The sequence below is a fragment of the Vigna unguiculata genome, chromosome 7 (assembly GCF_037176805.1).
Source record: "Vigna unguiculata cultivar grain cowpea cultivar isolate G323 ecotype 2 chromosome 7, ASM3717680v1, whole genome shotgun sequence".
In the NCBI taxonomy this organism is placed as follows: Eukaryota; Viridiplantae; Streptophyta; class Magnoliopsida; order Fabales; family Fabaceae; genus Vigna; species Vigna unguiculata.
In genome coordinates, this window is record NC_140798.1 from 18,734,517 (window position 1) to 18,749,470 (window position 14,954).

A 14,954-nucleotide genomic window follows, 5' to 3' on the forward strand; every position below is an offset into this window, starting at 1 on the left:
TGTTTAATCGAAGGCCACCCATGTTTAGTTGCATTCGTTTACCAAAGCGACAACAATGTTGTAAGCCAAAGATTGGTGGAGAAACTCAAGTTACCAACAACCTTTCATCCGAATCAAGCAAGGATCAAATTCAGTACATGACAATGTGTGAAAGAAGTATTATGTGATATTGCTCCCACGAACTATTGTCATCTTCTTTTGAGATGGGCATTGCTTCATTTTAAAACGCTCAATCTTGATAAACGTTCCCTTTGTTTGAGGCATGAGGGACATGAAATGAAGTTGAAATTTATGACACCAAGACAAGCCAAGAAGGATCATCATACGTTGAAGGAGAAAATAGAAAAACAAAGAATTGAAAAAGAAGAAATATAAGCTGCAGAAGGAAGGGAAATTGAAGAAAAAGAAAAGGAAGTAAAGAAAAAGATTATGGAAAAGGTAGTAGAGAACAAGGTGTTTAATCGAAGGCCACCCATGTTCAGTTGCATTCGTTTACGAAAGCGACAACAATGTTGTAAGCCAAAGAATGGCGGAGAAACTCAAGTTACCAACAACCTTTCATCCGAATCAAGCAAGGATCAAATTTAGTACATGACAATGTGTGAAAGAAGTATTATGTGATATTGCTCCCACGAACTCTTGTCATCTTCTATTGAGATCGGCATGGCTTCATTTTAAAACGCTCAATCTTGATGAACGATCCCTTTGTTTGAGGCATGAGGGACATGAAATGAAGTTGAAATTTATGACACCAAGACAAGCCAAGAAGGATCAACATACGTTGAAGGAGAAAATAGAAAAACAAAGAATTCAAAAAGAAGAAATATAAAATGCAGAAGGAAGGGAAATTGAAGAAAAAGAAAAGGAAGTAAAGAAAAAGATTATGGAAAAGGTAGTAGAGAACAAGGTGTTTAATCGAAGGCCACCCATGTTAAGTTGCATTCGTTTACGAAGGCGACAACAATGTTGTAAGCCAAAGATTGGTGGAGAAACTCCAGTTACCAACAAGCTTTCATCCAAATCAAGCAAGGATCAAATTCAGTACATGACAATGTGTGAAAGAAGTCTTATGTGATATTGCTCCCACGAACTCTTGTCATCTTCTGTTGAGTTGGGCATGGCTTCAATTTCAAACGCTCAATCTTGATGAACGATTCCTTTGTTTGAGGCATAAGGGACATGAAATGAAGTTGAAATTTATGACACCAAGACAAGCCAAGAAGGATCAACATACGTTGAAGGAGAAAATAGAAAAAGAAAGAATTGAAAAAGAAGAAATATAAACTGCAGAAGGAAGGGAAATTGAAGAAAAAGAAAAGGAAGTAAAGAAAAAGATTATGGAAAAGGTAGTAAAAACAACGTGTTTAATCGAAGGCCACCCATGTTTGGTTGCATTCGTTTACGAAAGCGACAACAATGTTGTAAGCCAAAGATTAGTGGAGAAACTCAAGTTACCAACAACCTTTCATCCGAATCAAGCAAGGATCAAATTTAGTACATGACAATGTGTGAAAGAAGTATTATGTGATATTGCTCCCACGAACTCTTGTCATCTTCTGTTGAGATGGGCATGACTTCATTTTAAAACGCTCAATCTTGATGAACGTTCCCTTTGTTTGAGGCATGAGGGACATGAAATGAAGTTGAAATTTACGACACCAAGACAAGCCAAGAAGGATCAAAATACGTTGAAGGAGAAAATAGAAAAAGAAAGAATTGAAAAAGAAGAAATATAAACTGTAGAAGGAAGGGAAAATGAAGAAAAAGAAAAGGAAGTAAAGATAAAGATGACGGAAAAGGAAGTTGAGAAACAAGGTGTTTAATCAAAGGCCACCCATGTTCAGTTGCATTCGTTTACCAGAGCGACAACAATGTTGTAAGCCAAAGATTGGTGGAAAAACTCCAGTTACCAACAAGCTTTCATCTGAATCAAGAAAGGATCAAATTTGGTACAGGACAATGTGTGAAAGAAGTATTATGTGATATAGATCCCACGAACTCTTGTCATCTTCTGTTGAGATGGGCATTGCTTCATTTTGAAATGCTCAATCTTGATAAACGTTCCCTTTGTTTGAGGCATGATGGACTTGAAATGAAGTTGAAATTTATGACACCAAGACAAGCCAAGAAGGATCAACATACGTTGAACGAGAAAATAGAAAAAGAAAGAATTGAAAAAGAAGAAATATAAGTTACAGAAGGAAGGGAAATTGAAGAAAAAGAAAAGGAAGTAAAGAAAAAGATTATGGAAAAGGTAGTAGAGAACAACGTGTTTAATCGAAGGCCACCCATGTTTAGTTGCATTCGTTTACGAAAGCGACAACAATGTTGTAAGCCAAAGATTGGTGGAGAAACTCAAGTTACCAATCACCTCTCATCCGAATCAAGCAAGGATCAAATTCAGTACATGACAATGTGTGAAAGAAGTGTTATGTGATATTCCTCCTACGAACTCTTGTCATCTTCTTTTGAGATGGGCATGGCTTCATTTTAGAACGCTCAATCTTGATGAACGTTCCCTTTGTTTGAGGCATGAGGGACATGAAAGAAGTTGAAATTTATGACACCAAGACAAGCCAAGAAGGATCAACATACGTTGAAGGAGAAAATAGAAAAAGAAAGAATTGAAAAAGAAGAAATATAAACTGCAGAAGGAAGGGAAATTGAAGAAAAAGAAAAGGAAGTAAAGATAAAGATGATGGAAAAGGAAGTAGAGAAACAAGGTGTCTAATCAAAGGCCACCCATGTTCAGTTGCATTCGTTTACCAAAGCGACAACAATATTATAAGCCAAAGATTGATGGAGAAACTCCAGTTACCAACAAGCTTTCATCTGAATCAAGAAAGGATCAAATTCGGTACAGGACCATGTGTGAAAGAAGTATTATGTGATATTGCTCCTACGAACTCTTGTCATCATCTTTTGGGATGGGCATGGCTTCATTTTAGAACGCTCAATCTTGATAAACGTTCCCTTTGTTTGAGTCATGAGGGACATGAAATGAAGTTGAAATTTATGACACCAAGACAAGCCAAGAAGGATCAACATACATTGAAGGAGAAAATAGAAAAAGAAAGAATTGAAAAAGAAGAAATATAAACTGTAGAAGGAAGGGAAATTGAAGAAAAAGAAAAGGAAGTAAAGATAAAGATGATGGAAAAGGTAGTAGAGAACAACGTGTTTAATCGAAGGCCACCCATGTTTAGTTGCATTCGTTTACGAAAGCGACAACAATGTTGTAAGCCAAAGATTGGTGGAGAAACTTAAGTTACCAACAACCTTACATCCGAATCAAGCAAGGATCAAATTTAGTACATGACAATGTGTGAAAGAAGTATTATGTGATATTGCTCCCACGAACTCTTGTCATCTTCTTTTGAGATGGGGATTGCTTCATTTTGAAACGCTCAATCTTGATAAACGTTCCCTTTGTTTGAGGCATGAGGGACTTGAAATGAAGTTGAAATTTATGACACCATGACAAGCCAAGAAGGATTAACATACGTTGAAGGAGAAAATAGAAAAAGAAAGAATTGAAAAAGAAGAAATATAAGCTGCAGAAGGAAGGGAAATTGAAGAAAAAGAAAAGGAAGTAAAGAAAAAGATTATGGAAAAGGTAGTAGAGAACAACGTGTTTAATCGAAGGCCACCCATGTTTAGTTGCATTCGTTTACGAAAGCGACAACAATGTTGTAAGCCAAAGATTGGTGGAGAAACTCAAGTTACCAACAACCTTTCATCCGAATCAAGCAAGGATCAAATTCAGTACATGACAATGTGTGAAAGAAGTATTATGTGATATTGCTCCCACGAACTCTTGTCATCTTCTGTTGAGTTTGGCATGGCTTCAATTTAAAACGCTCAATCTTGATGAACGATTCCTTTGTTTGAGGCATGAGGGACATGAAATGAAGTTGAAATTTATGACACCAAGACAAGCCAAGAAGGATCAACATACGTTGAAGGAGAAAATAGAAAAAGAAAGAATTGCAAAAGAAGAAATATAAACTGCAGAAGGAAGGAAAATTGAAGAAAAAGAAAAGGAATTAAAGAAAAAGATTATGGACAAGGTAGTAGAGAACAAGGTGTTTAATCGAAGGCCACCCATGTTTAGTTGCATTCGTTTACGAAAGCGACAATAATGTTGTAAGCCAAAGATTGGTGGAGAAACTCAAGTTACCAACAACCTTTCATCCGAATCAAGCAAGGATCAAATTTAGTACATGACAATGTGTGAAAGAAGTATTATGTGATATTGCTCCCACGAACTCTTGTCATCTTCTGTTGAGTTTGGCATGGCTTCAATTTAAAACGCTCAATCTTGATGAACGATTCCTTTGTTTGAGGCATGAGGGACATGAAATGAAGTTGAAATTTATGACACCAAGACAAGCCAAGAATGATCAACATACGTTGAAGGAGAAAATAGAAAAAGAAAGAATTGCAAAAGAAGAAATATAAACTGCAGAAGGAAGGGAAATTGAAGAAAAAGAAAAGGAATTAAAGAAAAAGATTATGGAAAAGGTAGTAGAGAACATGGTGCTTAATCGAAGGCCACCCATGTTTAGTTGCATTCATTTACGAAAGCGACAACAATGTTGTAAGCCAAAGATTGGTGGAGAAACTCAAGTTTCCAACAACCTTTAATCAAAATCAAGCAAGGATCAAATTCAGTACATGACATTGTGTGAAAGAAGTATTATTTGATATTGCTCCCACGAACTCTTGTCATATTCTGTTGAAATGGGCATGGCTTCATTTTAAAACGCTCAATCTTGATGAACGTTCCCTTTGTTTGAGGCATGAGGGACATGAAATGAAGTTGAAATTTATGACACCAAGACAAGCCAAGAAGGATCAACATACGTTGAAGGAGAAAATAGAAAAAGAAAGAATAGAAAAAGAAGAAATATAAACAGCAGAAGGAAGGGAAATTGAAGAAAAAGAAAAGGAAGTAAAGAAAAAGATTATGGAAAAGGTAGTAGAGAACAAGGTGTTTAATCGAAGGCCACCCATGATCAGTTGCATTCATTTACGAAAGCGACAACAATGTTGTAAGCCAAAGATTGGTGGAGAAACTCAAGTTACCAACAACCTTTCATCCGAATCAAGCAAGGATCAAATTCAGTACATGACAATGTGTGAAAGAAGTATTATGTGATATTGCTCCCACGAACTCTTGTCATCTTCTGTTGAGATGGGCATTGCTTCATTTTGAAACGCTCAATCTTGATAAACGTTCCCTTTGTTTGAGGCATGAGGGACTTGAAATGAAGTTGAAATTTATGACACCATGACAAGCCAAGAAGGATTAACATACGTTGAAGGAGAAAATAGAAAAAGAAAGAATTGAAAAAGAAGAAATATAAGCTGCAGAAGGAAGGGAAATTGAAGAAAAAGAAAAGGAAGTAAAGAAAAAGATTATGGAAAAGGTAGTAGAGAACAACGTGTTTAATCGAAGGCCACCCATGTTTAGTTGCATTCGTTTACGAAAGCGACAACAATGTTGTAAGCCAAAGATTGGTGGAGAAACTCAAGTTACCAACAACCTTTCATCCGAATCAAGCAAGGATCAAATTCAGTACATGACAATGTGTGAAAGAAGTATTATGTGATATTGCTCCCACGAACTCTTGTCATCTTCTGTTGAGTTTGGCATGGCTTCAATTTAAAACGCTCAATCTTGATGAACGATTCCTTTGTTTGAGGCATGAGGGACATGAAATGAAGTTGAAATTTATGACACCAAGACAAGCCAAGAAGGATCAACATACGTTGAAGGAGAAAATAGAAAAAGAAAGAATTGCAAAAGAAGAAATATAAACTGCAGAAGGAAGGAAAATTGAAGAAAAAGAAAAGGAATTAAAGAAAAAGATTATGGACAAGGTAGTAGAGAACAAGGTGTTTAATCGAAGGCCACCCATGTTTAGTTGCATTCGTTTACGAAAGCGACAATAATGTTGTAAGCCAAAGATTGGTGGAGAAACTCAAGTTACCAACAACCTTTCATCCGAATCAAGCAAGGATCAAATTTAGTACATGACAATGTGTGAAAGAAGTATTATGTGATATTGCTCCCACGAACTCTTGTCATCTTCTGTTGAGTTTGGCATGGCTTCAATTTAAAACGCTCAATCTTGATGAACGATTCCTTTGTTTGAGGCATGAGGGACATGAAATGAAGTTGAAATTTATGACACCAAGACAAGCCAAGAAGGATCAACATACGTTGAAGGAGAAAATAGAAAAAGAAAGAATTGCAAAAGAAGAAATATAAACTGCAGAAGGAAGGGAAATTGAAGAAAAAGAAAAGGAATTAAAGAAAAAGATTATGGAAAAGGTAGTAGAGAACATGGTGCTTAATCGAAGGCCACCCATGTTTAGTTGCATTCATTTACGAAAGCGACAACAATGTTGTAAGCCAAAGATTGGTGGAGAAACTCAAGTTTCCAACAACCTTTAATCAAAATCAAGCAAGGATCAAATTCAGTACATGACATTGTGTGAAAGAAGTATTATTTGATATTGCTCCCACGAACTCTTGTCATATTCTGTTGAAATGGGCATGGCTTCATTTTAAAACGCTCAATCTTGATGAACGTTCCCTTTGTTTGAGGCATGAGGGACATGAAATGAAGTTGAAATTTATGACACCAAGACAAGCCAAGAAGGATCAACATACGTTGAAGGAGAAAATAGAAAAAGAAAGAATAGAAAAAGAAGAAATATAAACAGCAGAAGGAAGGGAAATTGAAGAAAAAGAAAAGGAAGTAAAGAAAAAGATTATGGAAAAGGTAGTAGAGAACAAGGTGTTTAATCGAAGGCCACCCATGATCAGTTGCATTCATTTACGAAAGCGACAACAATGTTGTAAGCCAAAGATTGGTGGAGAAACTCAAGTTACCAACAACCTTTCATCCGAATCAAGCAAGGATCAAATTCAGTACATGACAATGTGTGAAAGAAGTATTATGTGATATTGCTCCCACGAACTCTTGTCATCTTCTGTTGAGATGGGCATTGCTTCATTTTGAAACGCTCAATCTTGATAAACGTTCCCTTTGTTTGAGGCATGAGGGACTTGAAATGAAGTTGAAATTTATGACACCATGACAAGCCAAGAAGGATTAACATACGTTGAAGGAGAAAATAGAAAAAGAAAGAATTGAAAAAGAAGAAATATAAGCTGCAGAAGGAAGGGAAATTGAAGAAAAAGAAAAGGAAGTAAAGAAAAAGATTATGGAAAAGGTAGTAGAGAACAACGTGTTTAATCGAAGGCCACCCATGTTTAGTTGCATTCGTTTACGAAAGCGACAACAATGTTGTAAGCCAAAGATTGGTGGAGAAACTCAAGTTACCAACAACCTTTCATCCGAATCAAGCAAGGATCAAATTCAGTACATGACAATGTGTGAAAGAAGTATTATGTGATATTGCTCCCACGAACTCTTGTCATCTTCTGTTGAGATGGGCATGGCTTCATTTTAAAACGCTCAATCTTGATGATCGTTCCCTTTGTTTAAGGCATGAGAGACATGAAATGAAGTTGAAATTTATGACACCTAGACAAGCCAAGAAGGATCAACATACGTTGAAGGAGAAAATAGAAAAAGAAAGAATTGAAAAAAAGAAAAATAAACTGCAGAAGGAAGGGAAATTGAAGAAAAAGAAAAGGAAGTAAAGAAAAAGATTATGGACAAGGTACTAGAGAACAACTTGTTTAATCGAAGGCCACCCATGTTTAGTTGCATTCGTTTACGAAAGCGACAACAATGTTGTAAGCCAAAGATTGGTGGAGAAACTCAAGTTACCAACAACCTTTCATCCGAATCAAGCAAGGATCAAATTTAGTAAATGACAATGTGTGAAAGAAATATTATGTGATATTGCTCCCACGAAATATTGTCATCTTCTTTTGAGGTCGGCATGGCTTCATATTAAAACGCTCAATCTTCATGAACGTTCCCTTTGTTTGAGACATGAGGGACATGAAATGAAGTTGAAATTTATGACAGCAAGACAAGCCAAGAAGGATCAACATATGTTGAAGGAGAAAATAGAAAACAAAGAACTGAAAAAGAAGAAATATAAGCTGCAGAAGGAAGGGAAATTGAAGAAAAAGAAAAGGAAGTAAAGAAAAAGATTATGGAAAAGGTAGTAGAGAACAACGTGTTTAATCGAAGGCCACCCATGTTTAGTTGCATTCGTTTACGAAAGCGACAACAATGTTGTAAGCCAAAGATTGGTGGAGAAACTCAAGTTACCAACAACCTTTCATCTGAATCAAGCAAGGATCAAATTCAGTACATGACAATGTGTGAAAGAAGTATTATGTGATATTGCTCCCACGAACTCTTGTCATCTTCTGTTGAGTTGGGCATGGCTTCAATTTAAAACGCTCAATCTTGATGAACGATTCCTTTGTTTGAGGCATGAGGGACATGAAATGAAGTTGAAATTTATGACACCAAGACAAGCCAAGAAGGATCAACATACGTTGAAGGAGAAAATAGAAAAAGAAAGAATTGCAAAAGAAGAAATATAAACTGCAGAAGGAAGGGAAATTGAAGAAAAAGAAAAGGAAGTAAAGAAAAGGATTATGGAAAAGGTAGTAGAGAACAAGGTGTTTAATCGAAGGCCACCCATGTTTAGTTGCATTCGTTTACGAAAGCGACAGCAATGTTGTAAGCCAAAGATTGGTGGAGAAACTCAAGTTACCAACAACCTTTCATCCGAATCAAGCAAGGATCAAATTTAGTACATGACAATGTGTGAAAGAAGTATTATGTGATATTGCTCCCACGAACTCTTGTCACCTTCTGTTGAGATGGGCATGGCTTCATTTTAAAACGCTCAATCTTGATGAACGTTCCCTTTATTTGAGGCATGAGGGACATCAACTGAAGTTGAAATTTACGACACCAAGACAAGCCAAGAAGGATCAACATACGTTGAAGGAGAAAATAGAAAAAGAAAGAATTGAAAAAGACAAAATATAAACTGCAGAAGGAAGGGAAAATGAAGAAAAAGAAAAGGAAGTAAAGATAAAGATGATGGAAAAGGAAGTTGAGAAACAAGGTGTTTAATCAAAGGCCACCCATGTTCAGTTGCATTCGTTTACCAGAGCGACAACAATGTTGTAAGCCAAAGATTGGTGGAAAAACTCCAGTTACCAACAAGCTTTCATCTGAAACAAGAAAGGATCAAATTTGGTACAGGACAATGTGTGAAAGAAGTATTATGTGATATTGCTCCCACGAACTCTTGTCATCTTCTGTTGAGATGGGCATTGCTTCATTTTGAAATGCTCAATCTTGATAAGCGTTCCCTTTGTTTGAGGCATGAGGGACTTGAAATGAAGTTGAAATTTATGACACCAAGACAAGCCAAGAAGGATCAACATACGTTGAAGGAGAAAATAGAAAAAGAAAGAATTGAAAAAGAAGAAATATAAGTTGCAGAAGGAAGGGAAATTGAAGAAAAAGAAAAGGAAGTAAAGAAAAAGATTATGGAAAAGGTAGTAGAGAACAACGTGTTTAATCGAAGGCCACCCATGTTTAGTTGCATTCGTTTACGAAAGCGACAACAATGTTGTAAGCAAAAGATTGGTGGAGAAACTCAAGTTACCAATCACCTCTCATCCGAATCAAGCAACGATCAAATTCAGTACATGACAATGTGTGAAAGAAGTGTTATGTGATATTGCTCCTACGAACTCTTGTCATCTTCTTTTGAGATGTGAATGGCTTCATTTTAGAACGCTCAATCTTGATGAACGTTCCCTTTGTTTGAGGCATGAGGGACGTGAAAGAAGTTGAAATTTATGACACCAAGACAAGCCAAGAAGGATCAACATACGTTGAAGGAGAAAATAGAAAAAGAAAGAATTGAAAAAGAAGAAATATAAACTGCAGAAGGAAGGAAAATTGAAGAAAAAGAAAAGGAAGTAAAGATAAAGATGATGGAAAAGGAAGTAGAGAAACAAGGTGTTTAATCAAAGGCCACCCATGTTCATTTGCATTCGTTTACCAAAGCGACAACAATATCATAAGCCAAAGATTGGTGGAGAAACTCCAGTTACCAACAAGCTTTCATCTGAATCAAGAAAGGATCAAATTCGGTACAGGACCATGTGTGAAAGAAGTATTATGTGATATTGCTCCTACGAACTCTTGTCATCATCTTTTGGGATGGGCATGGCTTCATTTTAGAACGCTCAATCTTGATAAACGTTCCCTTTGTTTGAAGCATGAGGGACATGAAATGAAATTGAAATTTATGACACCAAGACAAGCCAAGAAGGATCAACATACGTTGAAGGAGAAAATAGAAAAAGAAAGAATTGAAAAAGAAGAAATATAAACTGCAAAAGGAAGGGAAATTGAAGAAAGGGAAAAGGAAGTAAAGATAAAGATGATGGAAAAGGTAGTAGAGAACAACGTGTTTAATCGAAGGCCACCCATGTTTAGTTGCATTCGTTTACGAAAGCGACAACAATGTTGTAAGCCAAAGATTGGTGGAGAAACTCAAGTTACCAATGACCTCTCATCCGAATCAAGCAAGGATCAAATTCAGTACATGCCAATGTGTGAAAGAAGTGTTATGTGATATTGCTCCCACGAACTCTTGTCATCTTCTGTTGAGATGGGCATGGCTTCATTTTAAAACGCTCAATCTTGATGAACGTTCCCTTTGTTTGAGGCATGAGGGACATGAAATGAAGTTGAAATTTATGACACCAAGACAAGCCAAGAAGGATCAACATACGTTGAAGGAGAAAATAGAAAAAGAAAGAATTGAAAAAGAAGAAATATAAACTGCAGAAGGAAGGAAAATTGAAGAAAAAGAAAAGGAAGTAAAGATAAAGATGATGGAAAAGGAAGTAGAGAAACAAGGTGTTTAATCAAAGGCCACCCATGTTCATTTGCATTCGTTTACCAAAGCGACAACAATATTATAAGCCAAAGATTGGTGGAGAAACTCCAGTTACCAACAAGCTTTCATCTGAATCAAGAAAGGATCAAATTCTGTACAGGACCATGAGTGAAAGAAGTATTATGTGATATTGCTCCTACGAACTCTTGTCATCATCTTTTGGGATAGGCATGGCTTCATTTTAGAACGCTCAATCTTGATAAACGTTCCCTTTGTTTGAGGCATGAGGGACATGAAATGAAGTTGAAATTTATGACACCATGACAAGCCAAGAAGGATCAACATACGTTGAAGGAGAAAATAGAAAAAGAAAGAATTGAAAAAGAAGAAATATAAGCTGCAGAAGGAAGGGAAATTGAAGAAAAAGAAAAGGAAGTAAAGAAAAAGATTATGGAAAAGGTAGTAGAGAACAACGTGTTTAATCGAAGGCCACCTATGTTTAGTTGCATTCGTTTACGAAAGCGACAACAATGTTGTAAGCCAAAGATTGGTGGAGAAACTCAAGTTACCAATGACCTCTCATCCGAATCAAGCAAGGATCAAATTCAGTACATGCCAATGTGTGAAAGAAGTGTTATGTGATATTGCTCCCACGAACTCTTGTCATCTTCTGTTGAGATGGGCATGGCTTCATTTTAAAACGCTCAATCTTGATGAACGTTCCCTTTGTTTGAGGCATGAGGGACATGAAATGAAGTTGAAATTTATGACACCAAGACAAGCCAAGAAGGATCAACATACGTTGAAGGAGAAAATAGAAAAAGAAAGAATTGAAAAAGAAGAAATATAAACTGCAGAAGGAAGGAAAATTGAAGAAAAAGAAAAGGAAGTAAAGATAAAGATGATGGAAAAGGAAGTAGAGAAACAAGGTGTTTAATCAAAGGCCACCCATGTTCATTTGCATTCGTTTACCAAAGCGACAACAATATCATAAGCCAAAGATTGGTGGAGAAACTCCAGTTACCAACAAGCTTTCATCTGAATCAAGAAAGGATCAAATTCGGTACAGGACCATGTGTGAAAGAAGTATTATGTGATATTGCTCCTACGAACTCTTGTCATCATCTTTTGGGATGGGCATGGCTTCATTTTAGAACGCTCAATCTTGATAAACGTTCCCTTTGTTTGAGGCATGAGGGACATGAAATGAAATTGAAATTTATGACACCAAGACAAGCCAAGAAGGATCAACATACGTTGAAGGAGAAAATAGAAAAAGAAAGAATTGAAAAAGAAGAAATATAAACTGCAAAAGGAAGGGAAATTGAAGAAAGGGAAAAGGAAGTAAAGATAAAGATGATGGAAAAGGTAGCAGAGAACAACGTGTTTAATCGAAGGCCACCCATGTTTAGTTGCATTCGTTTACGAAAGCGACAACAATGTTGTAAGCCAAAGATTGGTGGAGAAACTCAAGTTACCAATGACCTCTCATCCGAATCAAGCAAGGATCAAATTCAGTACATGCCAATGTGTGAAAGAAGTGTTATGTGATATTGCTCCCACGAACTCTTGTCATCTTCTGTTGAGATGGGCATGGCTTCCTTTTAAAACGCTCAATCTTGATGATCGTTCCCTTTGTTTGAGGCATGAGAGACATGAAATGAAGTTGAAATTTATGACACCAACACAAGCCAAGAAGGATCAACACACGTTGAAGGAGAAAATAGAAAAACAAAGAATAGAAAAAGAAGAAATATAAGCTGCAGAAGGAAGGGAAATTGAAGAAAAAGAAAAGGAAGTAAAGAAAAAGATTATGGAAAAGGTAGTAGAGAACAACGTGTTTAATCGAAGGCCACCCATGTTTAGTTGCATTCGTTTACGAAAGCGACAACAATGTTGTAAGCCAAAGATTGGTGGAGAAACTCAAGTTACCAACAACCTTTCATCCGAATCAAGCAAGGATCAAATTCAGTACATGACAATGTGTGAAAGAAGTATTATGTGATATTGCTCCCACGAACTCTTGTCATCTTCTGTTGAGTTGGGCATGGCTTCAATTTAAAACGCTCAATCTTGATGAACGATTCCTTTGTTTGAGGCATGAGGGACATGAAATGAAGTTGAAATTTATGACACCAAGACAAGCCAAGAAGGATCAACATACGTTGAAGGAGAAAATAGAAAAAGAAAGAATTGAAAAAGAAGAAATATAAACTGCAGAAGGAAGGGAAATTGAAGAAAAAGAAAAGGAAGTAAAGATAAAGATGATGGAAAAGGTAGTAGAGAACAACGTGTTTAATCGAAGGCCACCCATGTTTAGTTGCATTCGTTTACGAAAGCGACAACAATGTTGTAAGCCAAAGATTGGTGGAGAAACTCGAGTTACCAACAACCTTTCATCCGAATCAAGCAAGGATCAAATTTAGTACATGACAATGTGTAAAAGAAGTATTATGTGATATTGCTCCCACGAACTGTTGTCATCTTCTTTTGAGATGGGCATTGCTTCATTTTGAAACGCTCAATCTTGATAAACGTTCCCTTTGTTTGAGGCATGAGGGACTTGAAATGAAGTTGAAATTTATGACACCATGACAAGCCAAGAAGGATCAACATACGTTGAAGGAGAAAATAGAAAAAGAAAGAATTGAAAAAGAAGAAATAGAAGCTGCAGAAGGAAGGGAAATTGAAGAAAAAGAAAAGGAAGTAAAGAAAAAGATTATGGAAAAGGTAGTAGAGAACAACGTGTTTAATCGAAGGCCACCCATGTTTAGTTGCATTCGTTTACCAAAGCGACAACAATATGATAAGCCAAAGATTGGTGGAGAAACTCCAATTACCAACAAGCTTTCATCTGAATCAAGAAAGGATCAAATTTAGTACATGACAATGTGTGAAAGAAGTATTATGTGATATTGCTCCCTCGAACTCTTGTTATCTTCTTTTGAGATGGGCATTGCTTCATTTTAAAACGCTCAATCTTGATAAACGTTCCCTTTGTTTGAGGCATGAGGGACATGAAATGAAGTTGAAATTTATGACACCAAGACAAGCCAAGAAGGATCAACATACGTTGAAGGAGAAAATAGAAAAAGAAAGAATTGAAAAAGAAGAAATATAAACTGCAGAAGGAAGGAAAATTGAAGAAAAAGAAAAGGAAGTAAAGATAAAGATGATGGAAAAGGAAGTAGAGAAACAAGGTGTTTAATCAAAGGCCATCCATGTTCAGTTGCATTCGTTTACCAAAGCGACAACAATATTATAAGCCAAAGATTGTTGGAGAAACTCCAGTTACCAACAAGCTTTCATCTGAATCAAGAAAGGATCAAATTTGGTACAGGCCAATGTGTGAAAGAAGTATTATGTGATATTGCTCCCACGAACTCATGTCATCTTCTGTTGAGATGGGCATTGCTTCATTTTGAAATGTTCAATCTTGATAAACGTTCCCTTTGTTTGAGGCATGAGGGACTTGAAATGAAGTTGAAATTTATGACACCAAGACAAGCCAAGAAGGATCAACATACGTTGAAGGAGAAAATAGAAAAAGAAAGAATTGAAAAAGAAGAAATATAAACTGCAGAAGGAAGGGAAATTGAAGAAAAAGAAAAGGAAGTAAAGATAAAGATGATGGAAAAGGTAGTAGAGAACAACGTGTTTAATCGAAGGCCACCCATGTTTAGTTGCATTCGTTTACGAAAGCGACAACAATGTTGTAAGCCAAAGATTGGTGGAGAAACTCAAGTTACCAACAAGCTTTCATCTGAATCAAGAAAGGATCAAATTCGGTACAGGACCATGAGTGAAAGAAGTATTATGTGATATTGCTCCTACGAACTCTTGTCATCATCTTTTGGGATAGGCATGGCTTCATTTTAGAACGCTCAATCTTGATAAACGTTCCCTTTGTTTGAGGCATGAGGGACATGAAATGAAGTTGAAATTTATGACACCATGACAAGCCAAGAAGGATCAACATACGTTGAAGGAGAAAATAGAAAAAGAAAGAATTGAAAAAGAAGAAATATAAGCTGCAGAAGGAAGGGAAATTGAAGAAAAAGAAAAGGAAGTAAAGAAAA